General features: G+C 44.5%; 1 protein-coding gene across 2 annotated transcripts in view; it reads left to right on the top strand.

Moving 5' to 3' along the window:
• The first annotated feature begins 3390 nt into the window (after nt 1–3390).
• CSRP2 (cysteine and glycine rich protein 2) overlaps nt 3391–27399 on the top strand; it is an 86832-nt gene continuing 62823 nt past the window's right edge. The window contains exon 1 of one of the 2 annotated variants that reach the window (XM_069228793.1): nt 3391–3515. The gene's annotated coding sequence lies outside the window, so the exon portion shown is untranslated. The other variant, XM_069228794.1, reaches the window with a different exon arrangement.

The raw sequence follows: 27399 nt of genomic DNA on the forward strand, positions 1-27399 counted from the left end.
AGTTATTGAGCCTAAATTTCTCAAAAAGTACTGAGCGAATTTAGATCAAATGATAAAAAAAACTTAAACTACGCGTTATATCTATCTATATTTATATATATATATATATATATATATATATATATATATATATATATATATATATATTACCTAGAGCTATAGTTAGATTAGCTGTTTGGTATGGTCTCCCTTTCCTTTAAAAAAAATAGGCCCTGGAGGATGGTGTCTCCAGAGCCTAATAAGGCTAAGGGGCCATGCAGCCCACTCCTCTTTCAAAAACATAAGGCCTTGGAACTCCCAGGATCTAATGGGCTAAATCAGGCTTGGAGAGGGGTACCACCTGGCCCCTCTTCCCTTTAACAACATAAGGTCCTATGACCAACCCCTCGCCTCAGGTCCTCAGGATGGCCTCACCAGGACTATAATGGACAGAGGAGGGGAAAGTGTAGCCCCCTCCTTTAATTTTAGTAATGGCCCTGGGGGATGGGGTCCCCAGAACCTAACAAAGCTCAGGGAGGGGACATGCAGCCTTCCTCCCCTTTAATTTAAAAAATGCCCCTGGGGGATGGGTGCTCAGGTAAGCAGGCCAGATAGCCCCCCTCCTAGCTCATTAAAAAAAGACCCTTGGGGATGGGGTCACCAGGGCAATAATGACTCGTGGAGTGGGGGCATGCAGCCCCCTCACCTTTAATTAAAAAAACACAGCCCTGGGATATGGGTCCCCCAGGGCCTAATAAGACTTGAGGACAGTGAGCCAAGTGACTCTACTTCCCCTTTCATAAAAAAGGCCCTGGGGGATGGGGTCCCCACGGCCTAATAAGGCTCTGGAAGGGGAGCCATGTGCACCCCCTCGATACTCTAAAACAATAGGCCCTGGGGAATAGGGTCACCACGGCCTAGTGAGGCTCGGGTAGTGGCCTCTTGGCCCTCCTCCACTCTAAAAACAGAAGGCCCTGGGGTCCCCAGGGCCTAAAGGGCTTAATTGGCCTGGGAGGCACATGGCCCCCTTAGCTTTAAAATAAATAAGGACTTGTGGCCAACCCTCCCCTTTAATTAAAAAGAAAAATGGCACTGGGGGATGGGGTCCCCAAGCCTTAACAAAACTCAGGGAGGGGGCCACACAGCCCCCCTCCCAGGTTATTAAAAAATGGCCCTGGGGAATGGGATCCAAAGGATCTAATAACTCTTAGGGAGGGGGACCACGCAGCCCTCCTCTTTCATAAAACAAAGGCACTTGGCGATGGGGTCCTCAGGGCCTAATAAGGCTCAAGGAGGGGGGCCACTTGCCCCCCCCACTCCTTTAAAAACATAAGTCTCTGGGTCCCTAGGGCCTAATGGACTTAATTAGGCTTGGGGAAGGTGGCCACGAGGCCTCCTCCCCTTTAAAAAAACATAAAGCCCTGTGGCCAAACCCTCGTCATGCATGGCCAAAGGCAGTGCGTGGAGAGAAGTTGTCTTACGTATGATAATAAAATATTGATTTACATTAATAAAAAAGCCCTAAAACTAAAGGGTAAAGTAACGATATTGTTAAGGATGATAAAAACATGTTTTATTTTTTTTAAATCAGATGTTATCTGAAAAAAAAACAAAGATTAAAGTAACATCATAGGTGAATTTGTATGTGACAAACATTAACGTTCTGAAATTTAAAAAAAAGCAGAAATTCACCAGTTATAGTTAGCAGAGCTAACTGTAACTTGTGTCTCAATATACACTGCTAATGACCTCACATATTACATCACTCATGGCATGTTCTAAGTCAACATTTACGACATCACTGAATCACTGATGACATCATAAATGATATCACTGATGACATCAGCCAATGAGTATGCTAGTTTGGTTTATAGTTTACACAATGGTGGGTTACTACCATATTACTATTCTACCTAATTTTGTACAGCTTGGTCCCAACTAATGGGTGTGAGTGTTTACAAAATGCATGTGCTCCTAATACATAATAGGTGTGTAGATGTATTGAACATGTTATAAATATATGCATTGAACAGTAACACTATGTGCAGGTGACAGGTGACAACTTCTTTTCATTATGTTCCACACAGGTTTTTAGGTTCTACAGAACTCTTTTGCAATGGGGGCAAAGATTCTACATACAGCATGCTAAGTATTGTAAATAGCCCTGCGTTATTAGACTGTATTGTCTCAGCATGACAACTTCTATGTAACACAGAAGACTGTGTGCACCATGAGTTAAGCTATGTACATGTGCTTGTTTTGCCTTAGAAGATGGGCTATCCATAAAGTTTTCACTGCAGTAGAAAGGCTGCTGGTAGCATTATCTTTAGCACCTACAGATGTTGCTTTTTTTAAGCGAATAGTATCTTTTTTGCCAAGTGTTGCATACAGTGTCTCCTGTTTTTAGTAGATACTTTGTAATACTAAGTAGTGTATTCCTCATGAGAGTTTCACTGTCTGCAAACTGTGGTACAGGGTAAACCAACTAGGGCAAACTGTGGTTCACGGTAAAAGTGAATACAGTTTAGAGCACCCACGTCTCTACTCACATCAACTTCATTTCTCAATGTATCTTCAGCGACTGTCAGGAGATTGAAACAAAGGCTGTCCGTAGTGGGGCATTCATTTTGGAAATGTTGTTCAATATTATTAGGAACTTGGCTCTCTCTGAACAGTTGTAAACAGATTGAACAGACTATGCAATGATGGTTTCCCATTTATCAGTGGTTGATTTTTAATGTGAACTGTGCTGGTACAGGGTCAATGTGGCACATAACCCATGTTTTAAAAACACCTAAGGGAGTTGTTTCTGTGATGGCATTGAAGATTAATCATATTCTTCTGAGCTGTTTTAAACTTACTTTCAGAGCTCAAATGCTATACCTGTCTATAGAGCAATGTGTATTTTATCAGTGATGTCATCAATTATGTCATTTGAGCTGTCATTAGTGATGTCATAAATTATGTTTTAGAACATGAAATGAGTTGTGTAATGTGTAAGGTCATGCCTAGAGCATGGAAGGGTGCAAAATTTGTGATTTTCTATGTTTTTTTGTTCAAAATGTTAATGTTGGCGCTAACAGATTCACCTAAATATAACATTACAGTAGCCTTTGGATTTTCAGTTAAAAAAATATATATCATATACACAGACACTCTTTTTTCAGGTAGCTTCTATAGCTTTTATTTATTTCTAAGCAAATTCATTGGCAGATGAAAGAGGCACACAGCGAGGTTTCCGATGCTGGCCTCCAGCACAGACCACGCGTACCCTTGAGGCGTGCATGCTGGGAGCAGGATTGCCTAATGTCATCTCTGGAGTGCAGAAAGCCTTGACTCACTTTATGTCTGGGATGCTGCTGAGACCAGTCATGGAGAGGCGGGGCTTGTTCGGGACTACTGTTGAGCCAGGCTCCTCCCACCCCGATCTGATGAGGTTTAAAGTACACTGGGGTCTGCACTGCAAAGTAGGCTTAACAGAGAGAGGAGCGTCATTTGGCTGCCGTAACTGACGCGAGCCTCGCGGACGACGACTGGTATGGAGAGGGAAGGGTATGAGTGGGATGGTTGCTAGTAGTTAAGGGGTTCAGTTTTCCTCACGTGTCGTGTTCTCTCTACCCTGTCCTCGCATAGCCCACACTGGAGGGCAACCGAGTGCGACGTTCCATTTTACTGGCCAAGTCCGCAGCTGCTGGGGAGAGAGAAACTGAGTTGGAAACATTTTTCGGAGTATTGCTTTTCAGTCAGCCCTTGTGGGTTTAGAGCAGGGGCACCGAACCTGGATGGGAGCTCTGGGAGTTTTTGTGCAGTGTCCTTACAGGCTGCTTGGAAAACTCGCTTCTATCCCACGCGAGGTATCAGTGCAAAAGGTGTTTCAGCCGCGGCGCCCCGGGTCAGCAGGTAAAGACTAGAGGACGCCGCTTATTATTATTATTTTTTGGGGGGGCGGGGAGGTGCGCGCCTAGTTTTCACCGGTCTGTGCATGCATAGCAATAGATGAACGGGGAACAGTGGACGCCGATCTTCATAAAAGTATCAGGCTTACAACTCCCCCTCTTCCCTCCTTTCTCTGTTTAATGGCCGGCGCTGCCACCTTTCTCTACGTCACTTTTAGAAAGACAGACCCGCGGTGGTCTTTTTTTTATTTATTTAGTACCTTATTAGACTCAGTCGGGATAGTGTTAACTATGCAAGATGGTCTATGCAGATATTTAAATAAACAAATCATGAATTACTTTTGCCCGCTAACCATCATGCGGTTTCACTCGTATCTGCCTCTTTTCAATTAATGGTAAGCCTTCTTTGAAAAAAAGGGGAGTTTTTGTCACCAGCCAAGAGCTTTCGTTGACAGCAGGTTTCGGTGCATTTTGGGAATGCTGGTCTTCGTCTGCGTCGTTTGAGCTCGTCGGTTGAACACATTGGAAGCCGCCCCCGGGCGGGCGCGTGGCTGATGTCTTGCCACCAAGAAGCAATGGGACAGTGCGTGATTTTACGATATTAAATAATATTAAATGAACTGCGGCGCTTTTCTTGGAATCCTTTTGTTTGGTGCCTTACTTTAGCAGGGTGACCTTTATACAAAGCACCTGTTGTTCCTGCTGCGAAACTCTGCAGAAAGCGCACTGCTGCGTGAAGAGCAGTCCCGCGAGTCTCCCGAGGGACTCGTTAAGAAAGAAAAAAAAAATCAAAACACAGAAATGTTTTATTTATTTATTTTTTAATATAAATTCCAGAAACGCACTAGACTTCACCTCTCCGGTTACATAGACAGAGGTGACCCAGACCAGCAGCTAGTGTGCTTGCAGATTAATTGCTTTTTGTACATGGCATTAAGTTCAAACTAAACTACTTTTCGAGTTGCCATTGATTGTTGTTTATTAATGCGCATACTGCTCTCTCCTGGACACCCACTAAAGGAGGGTACTTTCTGCACTATAGGTGGTCACTTAGGGAAGTCGTATGATCTGATTTAATGACGTTATGCAGGCCACGCGTTCTAGTCTCAAAGCTGGGAAGAGGGCGCTAACGAGGAAGATGACGCCCGACAGGAATGCGTTTGTGGGCCATACATACGTTTTTATCATAAAATGTGTACTTTTCGTGCGGGAGGTGGAAGCCAAGGATCTGTGAAAAGTCTGTCTAAGGAATAATAATTAGTAAACGAAAAAACCCAGAGACTGAAAAGGGTGGGGACGGAAGCTAAAAAAAAAAAAACCTCTGTTTTTAAGAGGGACTAAGTATGAAGGCTGAGGTTTATCTCTGTTTCCAGAGCTCTCATATTTCCCGTTTCCATGTCTGAGTAGTGACTGCCATGTTTCCTTTTGCATTCTGGATCCTGTAGTTTTATTTGTTACATTACTTCCGCCACCTGTTCTCTGTACCCTCACTCTGACTGTGACGTGGAATCCATCTCCGAAGACAATAATTTTTTGCTCTGTAGGATGAACCTCGCCGACAGGTATACTCCACCATCCTCGTGTGCTGGAGATCCAGGTTCTTCCGCAGGACACCTGTATCTGTATGTTAATGATGCTAACATTTTGCCTGCCGCCTTGCTGGACTTATAGGTCTGCGCCAGGCTTCTAGCTTTGCACCCTCTTTTTATTGTGTTGTGTGTGGTGTTGTTGTGTTTTTTTTTGTTTTTTTTTTCTTCTTTTCTTTAGGTTGAGTGACCTTTGACCCCAGGGTAGGTCGCTCCCCTGCCCCCGCAGCGCCACCAGCTCCTGTGTGCCTTCTGCCTGTTTGCCCGTTGACTGTTTTCTGATTGCCTGATTTTTCCCCGAGTGTCTGCTGCCCTGTGTGATCGCGCTCCCCTTTTCTTTCTGTACCCCGAGTGTCTGCTGCCCTGTGTGATCGCGCTCCCCTCTTCTTTTTGTACCCCGAGTGACTGTGTCCGCCGTGTCTTCCTGCCCCCACTCGCCGTTTTTTCCCCCTCGACTGTTTTTCCCACTCGCTTTTTGGCCGCCTCGTCCTTTTTCTCGCCGTTTTTTCCCACCTTCTGCTCCTCGCCTCTCCCGCTTTTTCCCGCCTTTCGCCGCTCCGCCTACCCTCCCGCCTCCCAGCTGACCCCTCCTCCCAGGCTACCCCCTTAAATGGCTGCCGCTGCGAGGCCGTGCAGCGGGCACGCCTAAGGCAAGCCCGTCTGCGCCTGGACCGCGCCCAGCGCCCAAACCCCTGGCCCCCGCAACCCCCGCCAAACCTACGACTCCACCACCCTCAACCCCGGCCGCATGCCGGGCTGCTACCGCGCCACCCCGAAACGAACCCACGGCCCTTTTACCTGCAGCAACTGCCGCTTCAACTGTCTACGGACTCACACCGCTCCCGTCAAAATCGACTCCCCCGGAAGCAATCTCCACTGCATCCTGGTCAACACCCGATCCGTCCACAGGCACGCCATCGAACTGTGGAACCTCATCTACTCAACGAACCCGGACATCGCCTTCCTCACCGAGACCTGGATGAACCCCTCCTCGGCCTCCGACATTGCCATAGCCATCCCCGACGGCTACAAAATCATCCGGAGGAGGCATCGCCATCGCACACAAAAGCTCCATCCGTATCTCAACATACACCGACAACTCACTCCCCGACACCGAACACCTCCACTTCGCGATCCACAGCGACCCCAAGACCACCCTCGGAGGCACCCTCATGTACAGACCACCGGGACCACGGACCAAGTTCAGCGAAGACATCGCAGACTTTGTCAACCCTCACGCACTATCATCCACCGACTACATCCTCCTAGGGGACCTCAACTTTCACCTGGAGAACCACACCGACAACAACACCACGGCCTTACTGGACAACCTCACTAACCTGGGACTGAAACAGCTAGTCAACACCCCCACCCACTACGCCGGACATACGCTCGACCCCATCTTCTCCTCCAGCAAACACATCTCCTTCAGCCACACCACCGGACTCACCTGGTTGGACCACAGCTGTGTCCACTTCAACTTCAAGAAGACCACCGTGCACCACCACACCCAGCAACCACCAAGAAGACAATGGAATCGAACCACCACGGAACAACTCACATCGACCCTCGCTCAGAAACAACCCACTAGCACCACAGACCCCAACGAAGCCGCCAACAACCTCACGAGCTGGATCTCCGACTGCGCCACCCACCTGGCCCCCCTGAAGACCCAAGCTAACACCAACAACCACAAAAAAAACTCCTGGTTCACCCCCGACCTCAAGGACTCCAAGAAAGAATGCCGCACCTGCGAGAAGACATGGTGCCTCAACCAGAACGAAGAGAACATGTCAGCCCTTAAGGACGCCACCCGCCAACACCACCAACGCCTCCGCGCCACACAAAAAACAGCCTACCAGAACAGACTCGACAACAACGCCCACAACAGCAAAGAACTATTTGGAATCGTCAAAGAGCTCTCCAACCCCGACGCAGAAAACAACTCCATCCCTCCCTCACAAGACCTCTGCGACTCCCTCGCAGCCTTCCTCCACCACAAGATCACCGACATCTACAACAGCTTCACCACAAACAACACAAACCCTCCACCGGAACCCACCACCAACGACACCACCATCCTCACCTGGACCCCAACCACCACCGAGGAAACCACCCGCGTCATGAACTCGATCCACTCTGGATCTCCATCCGACCCCTGCCCACACCACATCTACAACAAAGCCGACAACATCATCGCCCCCCACCTCCGGGACGTCATCAAAGCATCTCTCACCTCCGCCACCTTCCCAGAGAACTGGAAACACGCAGAGCTCAACGCCCTCTTAAAGAAACCTACAGCAGACCCCACCGAACTCAAAAACTTCCGGCCAATCTCTCTCCTACCGTTCCCCGCCAAAGTGATTGAGAAAATCGTCAACGCCCAACTCACCACCGCCCTGGAAGCCAACGACTCCCTCGACCCCACACAGTTCGGCTTCAGAGCTAACCACAGCACCGAAACCGCCCTCATCGCAGCCACGGATGACATCAGATCCCTGACCGACAAGGGAGAAACCGTGGCCCTCATACTCCTGGACCTCTCTGGGGCCTTCGACACTGTCTGCCACCGTACCCTAATATGCCGCCTCAGCAACGCCGGCATCAGAGGCAAGGCCCTGGAATGGATCATCTCCTTCCTCTCCGGAAGAACCCAGAGAGTCCGCCTCCCCCCCCCCCCCCCCTTCAGATCTACAGCCACGGAGATCATCTCCGGCGTACCCCAAGGATCCTCCCTCAGCCCCACTCTTCAACGTCTACATGACCCCCCTAGCGAACATCGCACGCAAACATGGACTCGACCTCATATCCTATGCCGACGACACCCAGCTCAACTTATCCCCCACCAACAACCCCACCTCAGCAAGCTCCAGACTACACGACGGTATGAAGGAAGTAGCGAACTGGATGACAGACAGCCGGCTGAAACTGAACACAGAGAAAATGGAGGTCCTCCGCCTCGGCCCTACTCCCACCGCCTGGGACGACTCCTGGTGGCCTCCCGCCCTAGGCAGCACTCCCCAGCCCACCAACCACACACGCAACCTCGGCTTCATCCTGGACTCATCCCTCTCCATGACCAGACAGGTCAACTCAGTGACCTCGGCATGCTTCAACACCCTCCGCATGCTCCGCAAGATCTTCCGCTGGATCCCCATCGACACCAGGAAGACCGTCACCCACGCCCTCGTCACCAGCCGCTTGGACTACGGGAACACTCTGTACGCCGGCATCACCATCAAGCTGCAGAAGAAACTTCAACGGATCCAGAACGCGGCCGCACAACTCATCCTGGACATACCCCGCCCCCACCACATCTCCGGACACCTGAAGAAACTCCTCTGGCTCCCAGTCAACAAGAGGATCTCCTTCAGACTCCTCACCCACGCACACAAAGCATTGCACAACCTCGGACCAAACTCATCAACAACCGCGTCTCCTTCTACACTCCTCCGCGCACGCTACGCTCGACCGGACAAGCCCTGGCAGCCGTCCCCCGCATCCGCAAAGCCACCGCCGGAGGAAGATCCTTCTCTTTCATGGCAGCAAAGACCTGGAACTCTCTGCCCAGCCACCTTCGCGCCATACCTGATCACCTCTCCTTCAGAAGGCAGCTCAAGACCTGGCTCTTTGAGCACTGACCCCCCCCCCCCCCAGCGCCTTGAGACCCTTAATGGGTGAGTAGCGCGCTTTATAAATGCGATTGAGTGCTGCCTAGGCTCAATCAATCAATCGACATGCTGAAATCTAAGTCTGTGGGCTGTCACAACGCCGATCACTTTCGTTTGTTTCTTGGCCTGCTTTTCGAAATTTCGCTGGTTAATGCTTTACTTTGACCCGCCGTTAGGCTGTTTTGTTTCTTCCCATCCATTTCCGCCCCTCCCTAATGGAGACTGCCCCTGATACATGGATTATTACACGATCGCCCATATAGGTAAGTATTGGTGCACTACTTTTTTTTTTTTGTTGTTTCCCCCCCCCTCTTGCCTCGGCTTGTTTTGTTAGTTTTCTGCTCGTGTTCTGCTCTCTATCTGCAATGGCTCATTTTGGGGCACTTTGCTTGTGTCTTGGAAACGTGCTCAGCTGACACCATTTCCCAACAAGAATGTAGCTGTGTATTCTTCTGTAAACACGCATTATTTCCTGTTACGCTTAGGAGTCATGCTTCATGTTTCATATTATTGTAGTTTTTCAAATAGCTGTTCCCTTGATTGAAACTTAAGTTTCCTAGGGGGGTGGTGTGTGTTGTGTGTTTTTTTTTTTTTTTTTTTTTTTTTCTTTTCTTTTCTTCTGCACAGGGAGAGCTGACTCGAATCCAACTTCCCAGTTCCAAAGCCAGCAGCTCTAAATGTTATGCCATATCTTTTCTCAAAGACAATTGTTGTTTTTATTATTATTATTTTTTTTTTTTAAGGCTGTGTGTAGCAACTGCATAGCTCTTAAATCTCTGGCAGAGCAGCACCCAGAATGTGCTGCATAAGGTCCCAGAGGCAAGGCCTGTTGGCTATGCGAATGCAGGTCTCGCTACTTGGGAGCGTTATTGGGGGGGGGGGGGGGGGTTGCCTTGACCTTCTTTAGTTGATTCACATCTGCTCGTCCTTTGCAGGCTTCTCCTCCTGGGGCGTCTGCAGGCTGATTGGAGGATTGTGCTGCTAGTTTTCCCTAGGAGTGCTGCTTTACTTGGTATACCAATTTTTGTTTCGGTTCGAACTGGCAGCAGCTTTCCACATTCCCAGTTGAGGCAAAATATGATCATTTTATTGTATTTAGAGTGTGGGTTATGCAAAAGCAGTCCCCTCGATATTTACAATGCATTTCCGATAAAACAGAGCATTGTTGATTGGAGGTAAATTCAGACTATTTTTATTGATTTGTCTAATGAGTGAGTTACGTTCATAATTTCTTCCACTCCAGTGCTGGATCTAGAGGAAATTATTGTCAATGAATTCTAATTTCGAGTGAAAGTGAATTCTAAAGTCGAGCCTGTCTACTTGGCAGCCTAAATAACAATCCGTATTCCTGATCGTTCCGTACACTTAATCAGTCTTCTGCATTGATGGGTAGGCTGTATTCTGAGCAACTACCGAGTCGTTGCAACTGTGCGTGTTCAGAGCTCACTGCTAAGTATGTGTGCGTCCTTTGTCCAGCGCCCAAGGGGAAGGCCAGCAGACCTTCTGCCCGTGAATAGGAAATTTTACTTGTTAGAGTTTTTGCAGCCAAGTCATGTTACTCTTCCAACAAGGATGCTGCCACATCTCTAGCAAAACAGGTTATATTACACTGTATTCGTATAATAACGATTTGATTGGTTGTAATTTAGCTTTATCATAAGTAGAAATGTCTGTAAAATACTTTTTAAGGCAATATGAAGCGGGTTAAATTTCCGGTCTGGTAGGGAAATCAGTGCAGCAAGCCATAGAAAGGGGACCTCCTGGCACAAAAGCCTTCTCCTTTTAATGCATCATACCTATTCATTTTTAATGCCAACAGCTAATGCTGGAAAGATTCATCTGTTTGCCAAACACCACACATTTAGCCACAGCCTTGTGAACAAGTGTTACACAAGGTCCACGATTGACTAATTTGTTAAATGAGAGTCGAGGGCTGGGTATTTGAAGTTATTCATACTTGGTACAGCTAGTCAGTCGTACCTCCACTCCTCAGTGCTTTATTATTAAGTGTTTAGCACAGACAGGATTAACTCTTCATCATTGATGGCGTTTTTCCATCAATGTCGTAGCATGAAAGAAGTAAGGCCCAATGTAGTTAGTGATTTTGTGTCTTGTTAAATGTGAGCAGCATGAAGTGTTGGGCTTTGCCGATGACCAGATCAGCATAATACTATGTATCAGTGACTCTGATGAACGTCTTGTGTTAATACATTGAGAATCGTTGTGAAGACAAATGTATGCTCACTTTTCTTTATTGTGAATGTCAAGGAATTTTTTTCAATGGCTTGCGGCCACTTGTACACTGAAAAGCATTCAAAGAATCCCCTGGACCACCTCATGCACTACTGGTGTCCATTTCACATTGTGCAGTTTGAAGGGACAGGGTTGCGATGCTAGCCCTTTGCAAATACAGTTCTCGAGGCCTGCTCTCTTACTGGCTTCTATCTTTGTATGTATAGTTGGTCACGAAAATGAGTAGAAGTAATCCTGCTTCATGAATATTGATGAAGCAATATTTGGCACACGCATTCCATCAGTTTTTGTGTCATCCCTAATTGATACTTATGGCACAGCACAAAGAACTGACTGTTGGGGCCGGCACCCGGGAGATCTGACTTCGTTGGGGCTGTTGCCTATGCCAATTACTCTTGAATGCTAGGATGGGCCGCTAGAACCGCTGGGACTGTTGCACCGGCAGAGTCCCCATGACCAGCAGAATGACTTGGGAGCAAGACCAAAAGCCAACATGAGGGATTGCTGCTATTTCACAATCTTATCAGTGAGAACCATAAACAAGCATTTACAATGCAACGGTTCTCTCGTTTCCTCATGTTAGAGCTGATCGTGTTGTAAACTCCTAACCAACTGCTTTGGCCCCAGCCCTACCGGCCTGTTTCCCCCCTTCGGAAGAAAACCGATCCAGCAACGCTTTCCCCAGGACCAGCGACCTCTGAGTCCTCAGAGGACTGCCCTGCTCTAAAAGGACCAAGAAACTCCTGAGAACAGCGGCCCTGTTCACCAAAGACTGCAACTTTGTTTCCAAAGAAGCAACTTCAAGACAACTTCATTTCCCGCCAGAATCGTGAGACTTGCAACTCTGCACCTGACGCCCCTGGCTCGACTTGTGGAGAAACAACACTTCAGGGAGGACTCCCCGGCGACTCAGAGACTGTGAGTAACCAAAGTTGCCCCCACAGAGACGCCTGCAGAGGGAATCCCGAGGCTCCCCCTGACTGCGACTGCCTGACTCCCAGATCCCGATGCCTGGAAAAGACTCTGCACCGCAGCCCCCAGGACCTGAAGGATCCAAACTCCAGTGCAGGAGTGACCCCCAGGAGGCCCTCTCCCTTGCCCAGGTGGTGGCTACCCCGAGGAGCCCCCCTTTGCCTGCCCGCATCGCTGAAGAGACCCCTTGGTCTCCCATTGATTCCAATTGAAAACCAGACGTGTGTTTGCACACTGCACCCGGCCGCCCCCGTGCTGCTGAGGGTGTACTTCCTGTGCTAACCTGTGTCCCCCTCTCCCCCGGTGCCCTACAAAACCCCCCTGGTCTGCCCTCCAAAACCCCCCCTGGTCTGCCCTCCGAAGACTGGGGTACTTACCTGCTGGCAGACTGGAACCGGGGCACCCCCCTTCTCCATTGAAGCCTATGTGTTTTGGGCACTACTTTGAACTCTGCACCTGACCGGCCCTGAGCTGCTGGTGTGGTAACTTTGGGGTTGCCCTGAACCCCCAACGGTGGGCTACCTTGGACCCAAACTTGAACCCCGTAGGTGGTTTACTTACCTGCAAGAACTAACAATTACTTACCTCCCCTAGGGACTGTGAAAATTGCACTAAGCGTCTAGTTTTAAAATAGCTATGTGTTTTTATTTGAAAAGTATATATGCTATTGTGATTATTCAAAGTTCCTAAAGTACTTACCTGCAATACCTTTCATGCAAAGTATTACATGTAGAATTTGAACCTGTGGTTCTTAAAATAAACTAAGAAAAGATATTTTTCTATACAAAAACCTATTGGCTTGTAATTGTCTTTGAGTGTGTGTTCCTCATTTATTGCCTGTGTGTATGTACAACAAATGCTTAACACTACTCCTTTGATAAGCCTACTGCTCGACCACACTACCACAAAATAGAGCATTGGTATTGTCTCTTTTTGCCACTATCTTACCTCTAAGGGGAACCCTTGGACTCTGTGCATACTATTCCTTACTTTGAAATAGTGCATACAGAGCCAACTTCCTACAATTAGTTACTCCGGGCCCATAGTAGGTAATTCCTCAGGTAATCCGGAGTAAAAGGCCATAGACTCTGTGGTTGAGCCCAGTGACTCATGCTTACCCTGTGTCCTCTGAAAGAGTGTTTTGTGGAATCTACAGGTATCCTTGACTTTTGCATGGCTATGTTCGAGACGCAAGGGTTTTTCCAATGCTGGTGAAAGACTGTTTGTTTTCAGATTGTCTGGGTTGAGACGTGGGGTTACTATGGTAACTGACGTTTAGCCTGACTAGGTCACAGGAGATATTACTTTCAGGCTTTTATTTTGTACAGATTGGGCCTCAACCATTGTCCAAAAACTTTACTTAATGGTTGCATGGTACTAACAAGCATTTGCAATTAAATGGGTCTTGTATTTGCTTGAGTTAGAGCTGTTGGCATTGTAAATTCATAACTGGACTTTTCTTGCCACATAACTTGGTCAACCCTGCCTTATAATTCCGTCTTTTCCTGTTATGTAATTCCCGTGAATCTGCATGTCAAGACTGATTTGCATATGGCTAGGTCCAAACTGGAATGGCATGGAAAGCAAAAAAAAAAAAAAACAGATGGGTTAAAGCCAGATCTGTGACTGGGGGTGAATGTTTGATTTGTTCTGCATTCTGTCCATCATCTGTTGTTTTTGCATGTCGCCCCAAGTGGGAAGGGTATGCCCAGACATGGGTCCCGTGATTGCTATGCCACCAGATTCAAGCTAGCCTGGCTGATGAAGGGTGATACCCAGAAACAGGTCCCAGGATGCTTTTTTCTGGTCCATGGAAGATCTGGCCTGCTAGTTCGGGCTGGACTGATCCCATGGGAAACCGGGTCAAGACTGATTTGCATATGGTTAGATCCAAACTGGAATGGCAAGCAAAAAAACTGATGGATTAAACCCAGATCTGTGACTGGGGGTGAATGTTTGATTTGTTCTGCATTCCTTCCATTATCTGTTGTTTTTGCATATAACTAAAGTACCTTCATTTACCTTCCTCTACCTGCAGCAAAAAAATGAAAATGTTGCCATTTAGCATCCTAATTTAAATCTGCCATGCTATTTCCAATAGTATACAACTTTTACCATCCAACCATCATCGTTGGTGGCTGGCTAACACAATTCCCCAAAATAAGACACACAACAGCTATAGAGGAGAAATAAACTAGAAGGGTCACCAAAACATATCAAGAGTGTTTAAACATTCCTGGTGCAATAAGGATGTTAAGATGGTCTGAATCATGTGGTCATTATTGTAATAAGGAGAGATTATTAAAACATATACGATTATCATGTAAACCTTTTATCAGAAATAAATGTTTGGCATTAGATTGCAATGCTGAAAACAGCCCATAGAGGGCATCATAACAAAAGTATCATTTGTAAGAAACATGATCATGTAACCATAACGTTAGTTCCTAGAGGGCATAACGCTGTGGAAAAGAGCAGGAGAAAGTAATGCAGTCTAACCATATACTTAGCCCTTGGAGGGCATTTGTAGGGCTAGCAGGCCCACTGCAATGATAATCCAAACAAAGCATTTAAAACAAAACTTATCCCAGCTGTAAAACAAGGGTTATAGCCATGAGATGGCTTAAAAAGACACTGAATGGTGGGAGGAGTTATTATTTTGGGGTCCCTACTAACCTAGTATGGGGACCCAGAGATGATGTAGACAGTGTTTTGAAGGTGGTCCCATTGTACTAGGACCACCACTGGCTGAGTTATGAGCAAAAATGTTTTGCAAAATTAATACCCTGCAAAGTATTATGGGGCGTGTGTGCCCAGTGCAGTGAATATTGTAGTATTGTCTCTCCTGCAGTACTGGGAGAGCCGCTTTCCCTTTGAAGATTTCTGTTTTTATGTAAAGCATTAACCAATTTCAAGTGGTTAAAGGGGAGCGCCACAAGAAATTAGGTAACTGTGAACAAGGTGACCAGCACTCCAATACCGCCAATGAAGTTCACGCTGTTGTGCCTTATGGAAAGAAAGTTTATTTGGTCTGTGGGCTTCATCCATTGGTCTGTTAAATTGTAATTCTTAATTTACTTCTACCTACCACAGCATTTGGGCAGGGTCAATGGGTCAGCCTACTTCACCCATTGGTTCCCTTCAGTTCGAGAAACTGCACAAAGCCGGTGCACACACCTCTGGGTGAAATCTGGTTTAAAGAGTATTTGGTTTGTTTTATTATATTAACTTAACCAGCTTATTATTCTTGCCTGCACTTTGGGTGCCCAGTTAGATGGCAACTTATTTTCCATCTCCTTTTTAAAGGCACTGTTGTAAAATATTTAAGTAACACTGTAGCTACCTGTATTTGAGTTGTTTGCTAGACGGTGATTTTGTTCTCTACTCTTTCACAAATGAAAATTACATTCATTGAACAACTTAAAGGCTTACTATTGGAAAAAAAAAAAAAAAAAATCACTATCAACAAGCCCACATTACTGAATGTTTTTGTTTTTTTTAGATTTACATGTTGTTGGGGTGTGTGTGTGGGTTTTTTTTTTTTTTTTTTTTTTTTTTTTTTTTTTTTATTAAAGCTCGTGGTGACCACTTTTTAGGTGGCTACATGTTTTCAATGTATTTTGTGTTCTCGTAATAAAATATTAATTGGGGTGGAAGGGCAGGCAGCATCTTGCCAAGACCATGTCTAAGGTTTTGGCAATGCTTACTTGTACCTGGTACTCAAATTCCCCCAAAAAGTATTAAAATCCTAATGGAAAGTGAATTTCGAGCCTTGGGGTGAGAATAAAACTTACAATGCCAGAAGAAAAATTGAAAATGTAGGCTTAGTCGAATGTAAAACAATCCTCAAATAGCCTAGGCTTCGTGTGTGTGTGTGTGTGTGTGTGTGTTTTTTTTTATTTTATTTTTTATATATTTTACATAAATGACCTTGTGTTTTGCGTTCCCTGTGAAAACCGGTGTTTGCATAGGAATCACAATCTATCTAGGGGCACGACCCAAGACTGTGGATGTCCAAGTAGGTTTCAAGGCATTTCAAATTTGAGTTTTGTTCATTCCAAGTGCTGCAGGTATTTATTTTCACCAGACTGATATATATCAGTGACTTAGCCTAATGTGTACAGAGGGCAGTGCATGCCTCTCGCGGTTTACAGGATATGCACGTTTCTTTTACCTGCTAGACTCCTATTTAAGGATTTGTTTCCACATATAAGCTGTGTCCTGTTTAGGACAGTGTCTAATAAACATTACACAAGTGTATTGGTGAGTAGAACTCTTTGCAGGGTTTACTTGCAGGTTACAGAGATATTCCATGAATTAGACGTTATAAGTAATTTTTTTTTTTTTTTTGTTTTGTGCGACTGGTTCCTGTTCTGCTGTACATAGTTACCACGGAGCAGACTGTGATCTAATCCCTAAACTTATTTCTGCTAGGTTCTGAAATTTGATGTCAAATCTTAGTATTATTATTATATATATATATATATATATATATATATATTTTTTTTTTTAACAATGTGTATGTACAACCATAGAGAGACAATGACTGATGGTGTTGTGTGTCACGTGACCTTAATCTCCAAGATTATTTTACATGGTTATGCGGCTTGGGGTATACACCTCACTATTTTCACTCAATCAGCACAAATGGTAGGAAATATTCAAATTTTTAACACTAACAGTCAAGAGCCAGTGTTCTCGCTAAAATAAGTAGTCATCTATTATTATTATTAAAGCCTTACCTCAACCGCATCAGCTTCCGCAAACCTACCAGTCACCTCTGCACAACCAGACTCCTACTTTCACAAATACCAATAACCAGAAAAATGGTAGTGCCTTTTCCTTCCTTGCTACTAAAGCACTCCCAAGACATCAAGCGTTCTACAAGTGCACATACCATGTCACCTTCATTTGGCTATTAGTCCTTATAACTCCACCATCAGCTCTACCATTTAAGGACAAAGACCGCCTCTAAATATGTTATAGTCCCTCCACGTCCACAGTAGTATAGCAATGTCTCCCCCTGCACTAGTGCAAGCAAAGAAATTGTGCACCCTATTCCTCACTTTTGTAGTAAAGTCAGCCTCTAATTCGCATGAAGTGGGTCACTACAACAATTGAGCCCAGGTGCCACTGTCGTTCATCATTATTAAAAGCTACACTCTGGGTGTTCTTGGATGCAAAGTGCTTCGGTTCAGTGTTGCAGTCATGTTGCTCAAAATGAGAATTTACCTTAAGACAAGAGCCATCGGGCAGAAAAGGAAACCGTCTGTTTAATCACAAATTATGGCTGGGAGAGCAGTTACAGAATCTGGTCCTCGATCTGGCGTGGACGCAATATGAGCGAGCGAGTTCTTGTCCAGATGTCCGGTCGGAGGTGCGCTTGGTCACTCGTGTGTTGCAACCTAATTGGCTAGGTGTACCAAACTACATTGGCATCTAAATGTATGGTATTTTGGAATGCCTGTGTCTCTCTAGCCATGTGTGATTTATTAGGGCCAATCTCCTGGTACTATTGTAGTGTAGCTGCCTATCTGTGGGTTCTTAATCTAAGTTGTCTTATGTGCGTATTTGCCTGTTGGCTAAAGGTTACCTACCTGTGACCTGTCGGGTATTCACCTTCAGGCCTGGGTCGCAGAGCATGCCTGACCAAATGTCTTTGTGCTGCGGTCAACCGAGTTCGTGATGGGGGAATTTAACAGTGGCGATTCAAGTTCATTTGAGTATGAAATTGTATCGTTCGTATGCAAAGATAACTTGTCATCAACATTGCTATATAGGTTGCTTTAATGTTCTCAGTAGACACAAGAAACCTGAACGTGGATAGAACTCCATTCTATCTTATTTTTCATACATGAGTTGTGTGTTTGTGTTTTTTTTTTTTTTTTTTTTTTTTTTTTTTTTTAAATGTATTTATATATTTTTTTTGTACTGCTATTCATTTGCAGATAAAAGTTGAGGTATATCTAGGCTTTTGTGTAGAGTAGTAATGAAAGGAGGCATTGAATGCCTGTGATTTTGTCTTTTTTTTTCTAAAATGTAGTCTGTCTTCCTCAATGTCCTCTCAATGGCCTAGGTAAAACATGGGTGTTGGTATAGTTTAGATATAATGTTGGTGTCTTGTTTATGCACCCCTTGCTAAGTTAAAGTTGCAGTTTTTTGGCTATGTAATCTCAATGTTGGTTTCTTTAACCCCTTCACTGCCAGGCCTTTTCCGCCTCCTGTGCCAAGCCTTTTTTGGGCTATTTGGAGCAGTTCGCGCTTAGGCCCTCATAACTTTTTGTTCACATAAGCTACCCATGCCAAATTTGTGTCCTTTTTTTCCAACATGCTAGGGATTCTAGAGATACCCAGACTTTGTGGGTTCCCTAGAAGGAGGCCAAGAAATTAGCCAAAATACAGTGAAAAATGTGTTAAAAAAAATAAATAAAAAATAAATGGGAAAAAGGGGCTGCAGAAGAAGGCTTGTGGTTTTTACCCTGAAAAGGGCATCAACAAAGGGTTTGCGGTGCTAAAATCACCAGCTGCCCAGCTTTCAGGAACAGGCACACTTGAATCAGAAAACACAATTTTGGCATTTTACTGGGACATACCCCATTTTTACGATTTCTTTTTGTGCTTTCAGCCTCCTTCCAGTCAGTGACAGAAATGGGCATGAAACCAACACTGGATCCCAGAAACCGCAACATTTCTGAAAAGTAGATACAATTCTGAATTCAGAAAGGGGTAACTTGTGTAGATCCTACAAGGGTTTCCTACAGAAAATAACTGAAAAAGAAAAATATTGAAATTGAGGTGGAAAAAACATCAAATTTTCTCTGTTTTACTCTAACTTTTTCCTGCAATATACCGTTATGTCTGCTGGATGCTTCTGGTTGCGGGGATATATAGGGCTTGTAGGTTCATCAAGAACTCTGGGTACCCAGAGCCAATAAATGACCTGCACCCTGCAGTGGGTTTTCATTCTATACCAGGTATACAGCAATTAATTTGCTGAAATATAAAGTGTAAAAAATAGCTATCAAGAAAACCTTTGTATTTCCAAAATGGGCACAAGATAAGGTGTTGAGAAGCAGTGGTTATTTGCACATCTCTGAATTCCGGGGTGCTCATACTAGCATGTGAATTACAGGGCATTTCTCAAATAGACGTCTTTTTTTACACACTGTATTACATTTGGAAGGGAAAAATGTAGAGAAAGACAAGGGGCAATAACACTTGTTTTGCTATTCTATGTTCCTCCAAGTCTCCCGATAAAAATGATACCGCACTTGTGTGGGTAGCCCTAGCGCCCGTGACAGGATATGCCCCAAAAAACAACGTGGACACATCACAGAAAACGGAGGTGTTTTTTGCAAAGTGCCTACCTGTAGATTTTGGCCTCTAGCTCAGCCGGCACCTAGGGAAACCTACCAAACCTGTGCATTTTTGAAAACTATAGACCTAGGGGAATCCAAGATGGGGTGACTTGTGGGGCTCTGACCGGGTTCTGTTACCCAGAATCCTTTGCAAACCTCCAATTCTGGCTAAAAAAAACGCATTTTCCTCACATTTCGGTGACAGAGTTCTGGAATCTGAGGGGAGCCACAAATTTCCTTCCACCCAGCGTTCCCTCACCCCCCCCCCCCCTCCCCCAAGTTTCCCGATTAAAAATGATACCTCACTTGTGTGGGTGGACCAGGTGCCTGACTGGGTATGACCCAAAACTTGTAGAGCTAGAGGGGATCGCACAGCGAGTTTATAAGGACATATTCTTCTATACGTCTTTAGACTGACTCTGCTTTGGGGACCCACATAAGTGAGGTGTCATTTTACTTGGGAGACTGAGGGGGAACACTGGGGAGTAGGAATTGTGTGCTGGAGCGGTGATCCTACGAAGAAAAGTCAGGAAAATATGTTTTTTTTTAAGCAAATTGTGAGGTTTACAGAGGAGTCTGGGTAAGAAAATGTTGGGGGATCCACGCAAGCCACACCTCCCTTGACTCCTTGGGGTGTCTAGTTTAAAAAAAATGTCTGGGTTTGATAGGTTTCCCCTAGATGAAGGCCGCACCCAGGACCAAAAACATAGGTGCCACACCCCCCCACCCCCCCAAACACAGGTAGTTTTGTAATCTATCATTTTGATGTGTCCACATACATCCGTGATGTGCCAAACACTAAAATTGTGAAAAGAAACGCACTTAGGTTATGTGAAAAAGACCCCTCACCCACCAACCAAGTTGGTGGCATGTTTCATCATTGGGGTCCCACCTGACGCACCTAGCGTGTCACAGGTGTGCTGCGACGCCTGATTACAGCGGAGCAGGTTTTGTCATTTTTACCACACATACTGGTTGGATTTGGCACGAGGGTGAGTGATGGTTCAGTGGATCAAATTTTACTAACAAGAGCTTTCACAAAAATGAAATGCACTGTTAATAACTGAAAGGCAAAAAACGGAAACAATGACTCACAGCTCGTGAGCAGTAAAGCCGCGACAAGGCTCCAACTGCTTTAAAGTCCATTCACACAACTTTCATACATGACACACACAAGACCATTCACACCGCCAGCCACGGGCCCAGCACATTACAGTACTCCCATCGACAGACAGCGCCACTCAAGGGACCATCACTTACATACGCCCAAATGCCTGATACAACAATCACACCAGCTGATGGGAGTGTGTGGACTGGTGTTTGGCTGGCAGTGTGTTGCAGTAGCCAACAGCAAGTCAATATGTACACTCTCAGCCAAGCCCCACTCCACACACAATAGCTTTTTTTTTTTTTTTTTTTTTTCTTTGTAAAACAGAGGAACCTCTAAGTAGAAAGAATTACAAAACTACAAACACAAAAGCTATAACTAAGTACATGACAGAAATGCTAACCATGAAACTGAACACATGAAAATACAAAACAGACATGAGTTTACACTCATGGTTGTTCCCAGAAATTCTTCTGGGTGTGGTAATTCTTAAAACAACCACCCACACACACAGCCCAGGCTTTGAAGGACAAGCTGGGCAGTACATTTGAGTCTCCCTCCGGATACCTCTTCGAAAACACACTCTACATTTCTTAGCTGGAAAGTCTTTTTTGGGTGTGGGAGGAATGTGCTCAGCAAAGTGGCGATCTTTCAATCTAGCCACATCCTCCTCCACTGCTTCTCTAGGAACTCTGGCCTGTTCCACCACAATAAGGCTCCCTATCACTGACTCATGAAATTTCACAAATGTCATTTTTGACTCTGGAGACCTATACCTAAACACAATAAAAGCATTGAAGGTTGCTAAGTGGAAGAGGTGAATTGCTAACTTCTTATACCAAACGTAAGACTTACGAATAGAAGTATAAGGTTCCAACCTCTGATCAACTCTATCTACACCTCCCATGTGCTTATTATAATCTAAAATGCACACAGGTTTGCGCACTTCAGCAACCTGGCCCCAAACAGTCACGGGGGGAAGTAATCTCATCATGGATGGTACTTAGCATGTAGACATCCCTCTTGTCTAAAAACTTCAAAGCTAGCAGCTCCTCATTCCGCAAGGCACAGCACTGTCCCCTCCAAGTTTTTTACAGACAAGCTCCCTTGGATAGCCTTTCCGGTTAGAACGGATTGTGCCACAAGCAACAGTGTCCACTCTAAACAATTCCTTGAACAACTGCACTCCAGTGTAGAAGTTATCTACATACAAATGGTGACCTTTGTTGAACAGTCGTCTACCAAGATCCCACCCAATTTTCTCAGTAACTCCAAAAGTGGGAGGACAACCAGGGGGGTCAATATTGGAATCCCTACCAGTGTAGACACGGAAACTATACACATATCCGATCCTACTTTCAGACAGCATATACAAATTAATTCCATATCGTGCCCTTTTGCTAGGAATGTACTGCCTAAAAACCAAACGACCCTTGAAGAGGACCAAAACTCGTCCACACTTATCTCTTTGCCTGGAACATAGACCTCCGAAAACTGATCTACAAAATGATCAAGGACAGGCCTAATTTTAAAAAGACGGTCAGAATCTGGGTGATCTTGTGGCAAGGCTAATGCATTGTCAACAAAATGCAGCATCCTAAGAAGAAGCAGATTCCGATTATGACTCATGGTCGCAGGAAATATAGCTGTTGCCTTCAAGGGACTAGTAGACCAATAAGAAGCCAGTGACGGCTTCCTTATCAACCCCATCAAAAAAGTCAAACCCAAAACTTTTATCTCCTCCAAATTTGTGGGAATCCACTGGGCGGCTCTAGAGTGTGGCCTAAGTCTAGCAGCATTGTCCCTCAAATGCTGCTCTGCATACAGATTAGTCTGCTCAACAATCTCTTCCACAAACACATCATCCATGAATAACTCAAAGAAATTGATAGGCAAAAAGTTCTCTGTATTGGCGTTACACCCCGGGAGACCAGTAAAGGCAGGCAACTCTGGCTGCTCCATGTTTGGGGCAACCCAGACATCAGGTCTTATAACGGGAAACCTTTCAGCCCCAGGTTGCTGCACTATTGGCACATCAGTGTCGTCCTCTAAAACAGGCCCTTCATCTGCACTGAGTGTGGCTTAATCATCAGGAGATTCCCCTCCAACAGAAACATCACTGCCAGAATCTCACTTCCTCCTTTGCCTCAGATGCAGAGTCCGTCTCATAATCATGATCAGACTGTGACTCAAAAAGCATATCAACCACCTGCTGAGTGGTCATCCTGCGGCTAGCCATGATCTCTCTTACTAAAATTAACTGGACAAATTCACCACCAACAACCAGCACTGTGTAAGACAAGTAACAAAGTGTAGCTTTGTTAGAGTTATAAACTCAAAAACTATACCGCTCACTTGCCTGAAAAAGCTTGATTCACCAGCAACTACTCTGCACAGACACAGCAATCACCAATGATATCCCACTAAAAAGAAAGAAAGAAAGGCAAATTAGAAATAAGACAAAACAAATATCATTGTGCACAAATCTAAGGACAATTTCACACACAATCCTGCATTTAGTACACCCCGTACAAACATGTCATTCATGCATGGCAACAATACTCCTTTGGAGTAAATTGTTTTTACTTATCTAAAACATGCAACTGTGCAAACTGCAGGTCAACCACCGCCAAAACCGCAAGGAGCCACAGCAAATAAAGCAAAAGCTTTGAACTAGAACAACAAGGAGGAAAACAATTTTTATCACAAATGCAAATACTTCATCAATTGACAAACACCCCACCATCAAACATTTAGAAATTGGTGCCTAAGTGGATTCTGCCATAGGGGCAGATGGGCCTACTTAAAGAAATAGGCCTGTCTGCCCCAAGGAGGCCAGAAAATACCTTTTAGTAGTGTGTCCCCATGTGGAGCGACCCTTGCCAAAGGGGACAGCCCCCAAACAAAAAACACACACAACACTATCCCTGGTGCCTAAGTGGCTTCTGCCCCCCCCTAAAATAATAGGCTGATCTGTCTCCAAGGGGTGCAGAAATGGCCTCTGTACATGTGCCCCCAAAGTGGGGGGGGCGACCCTTGCCCAAGGCTTTCTCTTTCTCTTTCTCTTTCTCTTTCTCTTTCTCTTTCTTTTTTTCTTCTCTTTTTTCTTCTCTTTTTTCTTCTCTTTTTTCTTCTCTTTTTTCTTCTCTTTTTTCTTCTCTTTTTTCTTCTCTTTTTTCTTCTCTTTTTTCTTCTCTTTTTTTTCTTCTCTTTTTTTTCTTCTCTTTTTTTTCTTCTCTTTTTTTTCTTCTCTTTTTTTTCTTCTCTTTTTTTTCTTCTCTTTTTTTTCTTCTCTTTTTTTTCTTCTCTTTTTTTTCTTCTCTTTTTTTTCTTCTCTTTTTTTTCTTCTCTTTTTTTTCTTCTCTTTTTTTTCTTCTCTTTTTTTTCTTCTCTTTTTTTTCTTCTCTTTTTTTTCTTCTCTTTTTTTTCTTCTCTTTTCTTTCTTCTCTTTTCTTTCTTCTCTTTTCTTTCTTCTCTTTTCTTTCTTCTCTTTTCTTTCTTCTCTTTTTTTTCTTCTCTTTTTTCTTTCTTCTCTCAAAGGCCACTATACCTCAGATTTGTTAGCTTGAGTGTAAAGGTATTATGAAAGAGTTAACCAATGTAGTGAGCTTCTTTAACTGGGAAGAGGGATGGTCCCTTGCAGTGCTTAATTTGAGCCAATGTTTGCCAGTGGGCAGCACTTATAACATTCTATCATGTGGTATGGCTATTTGTGTGTTTTTTTGTGAGCAAACCATGTGTTTAATAATTAAATGTAGAGTAAAATAACAATATAAACTGTCCAGCCCATTCTGGAAGTTTTGCCTGGTCTGGACTAATCCAAATATAAATGTAGGAGTGTGATGATCAGTAACTATGTGGACGATGGCGCTGCCAGGGGAAATGGGTGGTCCAAGCTGCAGTGATGTCCTGGGAAGGGCCCTGGCACTTGTTTAATTACAAATAAATCACTGGTTGCATGTGAATCTATGAAAGATATCAATACTAGAGGATCACGGTGTTCAGGTAGGAAACTTGTAATTTTCTCCAGTCTTGACTCTTCCATAGTCACATGCTTGAATAAGAGCAGCAAGCAGTATCACACTTGACAGAGAATAAAAAAATACAGAGTTAGGAAGCACTTAACATGATCTTGACTGACTTTAAATATATATAAAGGGCCGATTACCTAATTGGTATAGATGTCAAAGAAGCAACTGCTTGACACATTACTGCATCATCTTTTGTTTAGGCATCTAGAGAGTAGTGGCTACTGAATGTATGCTTGTTTTTATAATAGCCCAGCCCATATCAACTAAACCGTGTCAGGAGCTTTTTAAAACTGGTACAATAACCACTTTTCTCCAGATTTCATCTAACAGCAAAAGGAATATTATGGTTTTCTGAAGGGATAAATTTTATTTTGTAATAGTTGTTCATACATAATTTCATACGTGGCTGAGTCTGTTGCTCCTTTTGAAAAGTTAAATAGTGTTTTTAAGTTCAACAGAATTATGAGGGCAAGTATAGAAAGTGTGGTGTTGGTAGTTTTGTCTAGAGTGAAGGTTTGCACACACATTTATTGAAATCTTCTCTATGCAGAGGGGTTTCAAAGTTGGGGTGTACATGAGTGGGACATTTGTAAAGAGTGTTCTGTTTTAGTCTGCTCGGTCCTATGTTGGATAATGTTGTTTTTATGTCCAGAATGTGCTGTATGCTACAGCTGACCCCCCCCGCCCCCCTACATTGGATGCCGGAAAATATTATTATAATGCAGCTACCAGCGTAGTAAGACATTTTGCAAAACTAGCAAAGGCTACCTACTGCGCACACACATTTCATTGGCAGCTTTCTCAGCAATGTTTTACCAAAATCATGTCAAAATAAAACCTAGATCGAGAAAGTCAGCAGGCTTGCCGGCAACACCAGACTACTGGCTTTGTTAACAATAGTTAACTAGATATATTGGTCTCTAATTTTACCCTTTCTTGGACCCCCAAAATTAGATCAATGTTTAATGCATGTTTCCGTGCACAGACCTCTTGCTTATGTATTCGTCCCCAGCAGTGATCTTGATGCCCATACATTTTTCACACACTAGTTGTTCATCAGATCCTTGTATTTCAAAATGAATGCATGTGGGATGGGAGCGTAACAGGATTTTTGCAACGTTTTCAATGCCACAGTGGCTGATCAGTGTTGATTCCATTCACCTTTTCACACAGAAGGTAACACCGGTCATTTTAGCACCTATAACTCATCTCCATTTTGGTGATCTAGGGGTAGTTCAGGGGCGGCTGCCACAAAACGGAGTTGGCGGGGATTTAAAAAATAAATAAAATAATGATGATTTTTTTATTTTATTTGTTCTTTCCTGGTCAGGTCGGGAGACGTGTTTGTCTCCTTCACTCTCCTCTTCGTCCGGAAGCACACAGGCTTCCAGACTTGCCAGCATGACCGGCACACCGTGATTGGTGTAAGTGGCCTGCTTCAGTGCTCACAGAGTGAGTGGCACCCTGTGCACTTTCTCCTCACGGCTGTGAAATACAGCTGGGTGGAGAAATGCAAAGTGTGCATGTCTGTCTGTTTCGCCGGCCCAACACAGCTGGCCAGACAGACTTTGCCACTTAAAGTGCATATAACACCACTCCTCCCTCCAGCCCCACCCCTCCCTATCCTGGCTCAGCATAAAATAATACCGATCCATTAGTATCATTTTATTTTTCTTCTACTGCATGCAGCAGGGCAACGCGCTTCCACCTTAGCGGAGGAGGCGCCCCTGGGATAGTTTTAGGAATTTTTACTGCACAAGGTAACGCTGTACAATTTGGTCCTTGGCAGAAGCAAAGCAGGAAGGCTTAGGGTGATTCATCAGAGTTTAGAGGAAAAGTGAAATCTCTTGTACGTGAAGACCTCGCTTTTGTATCATTTTTTTTTTTTTTTTTTTTTTTCTTCTCAAAGATAAAAAGTGGAGTGATGTCAGGCACGGATGGATGTGGTGGGAGGATCGGGGTGGGGGGGGTCCAGTCGTACTGGTGAACGCAACAATTATTTTATTGATCAGAATGTAACATACAGTTCATCTTAAGTCAAACTAATGTAGCATTTGAGCTTCTTAAGTTCTGCTTATTTTAGAAAGCAGCGTGAGTATTTAAAAAGTACTTACTCATTGCGGTTTTAAAATGTCAGGCCAAAACATCTTCTGGTAACCAATGCTAATTGTGCACCATTCATCTGAGTAGCAGAGCAGCCCCCACCAGCTGAAGCACAGTGATACTCATTTGAAACTTTATAAGGCATAAATATGGGTTCTGATAGAACCCCCTCACCCTTCAAAATATTTTCAAGTAAGCCCTGTAGGCACAGTGATTTCAAAGACCCTTTGAGTTTTGCTAGGTGCCCAGATCATCTATATAAATTAAAAATCCTTGGGAGATAAATTATTAAACTAATCTACAAAGGGTACATGGAGTAGTTCCCCCCCCTTACAATATAAGTGTGTGTGTGTGTATATGTGTGTAAAATATAAATATAAATATCTTGCCAGGTAGGTATAGTTGGGACCATGTTTCCATAATAAAAGCATTTTTTGACTTG

Source organism: Pleurodeles waltl, chromosome 4_1 (assembly GCF_031143425.1).
Source record: "Pleurodeles waltl isolate 20211129_DDA chromosome 4_1, aPleWal1.hap1.20221129, whole genome shotgun sequence".
Lineage (NCBI taxonomy): Eukaryota > Metazoa > Chordata > Amphibia > Caudata > Salamandridae > Pleurodeles > Pleurodeles waltl.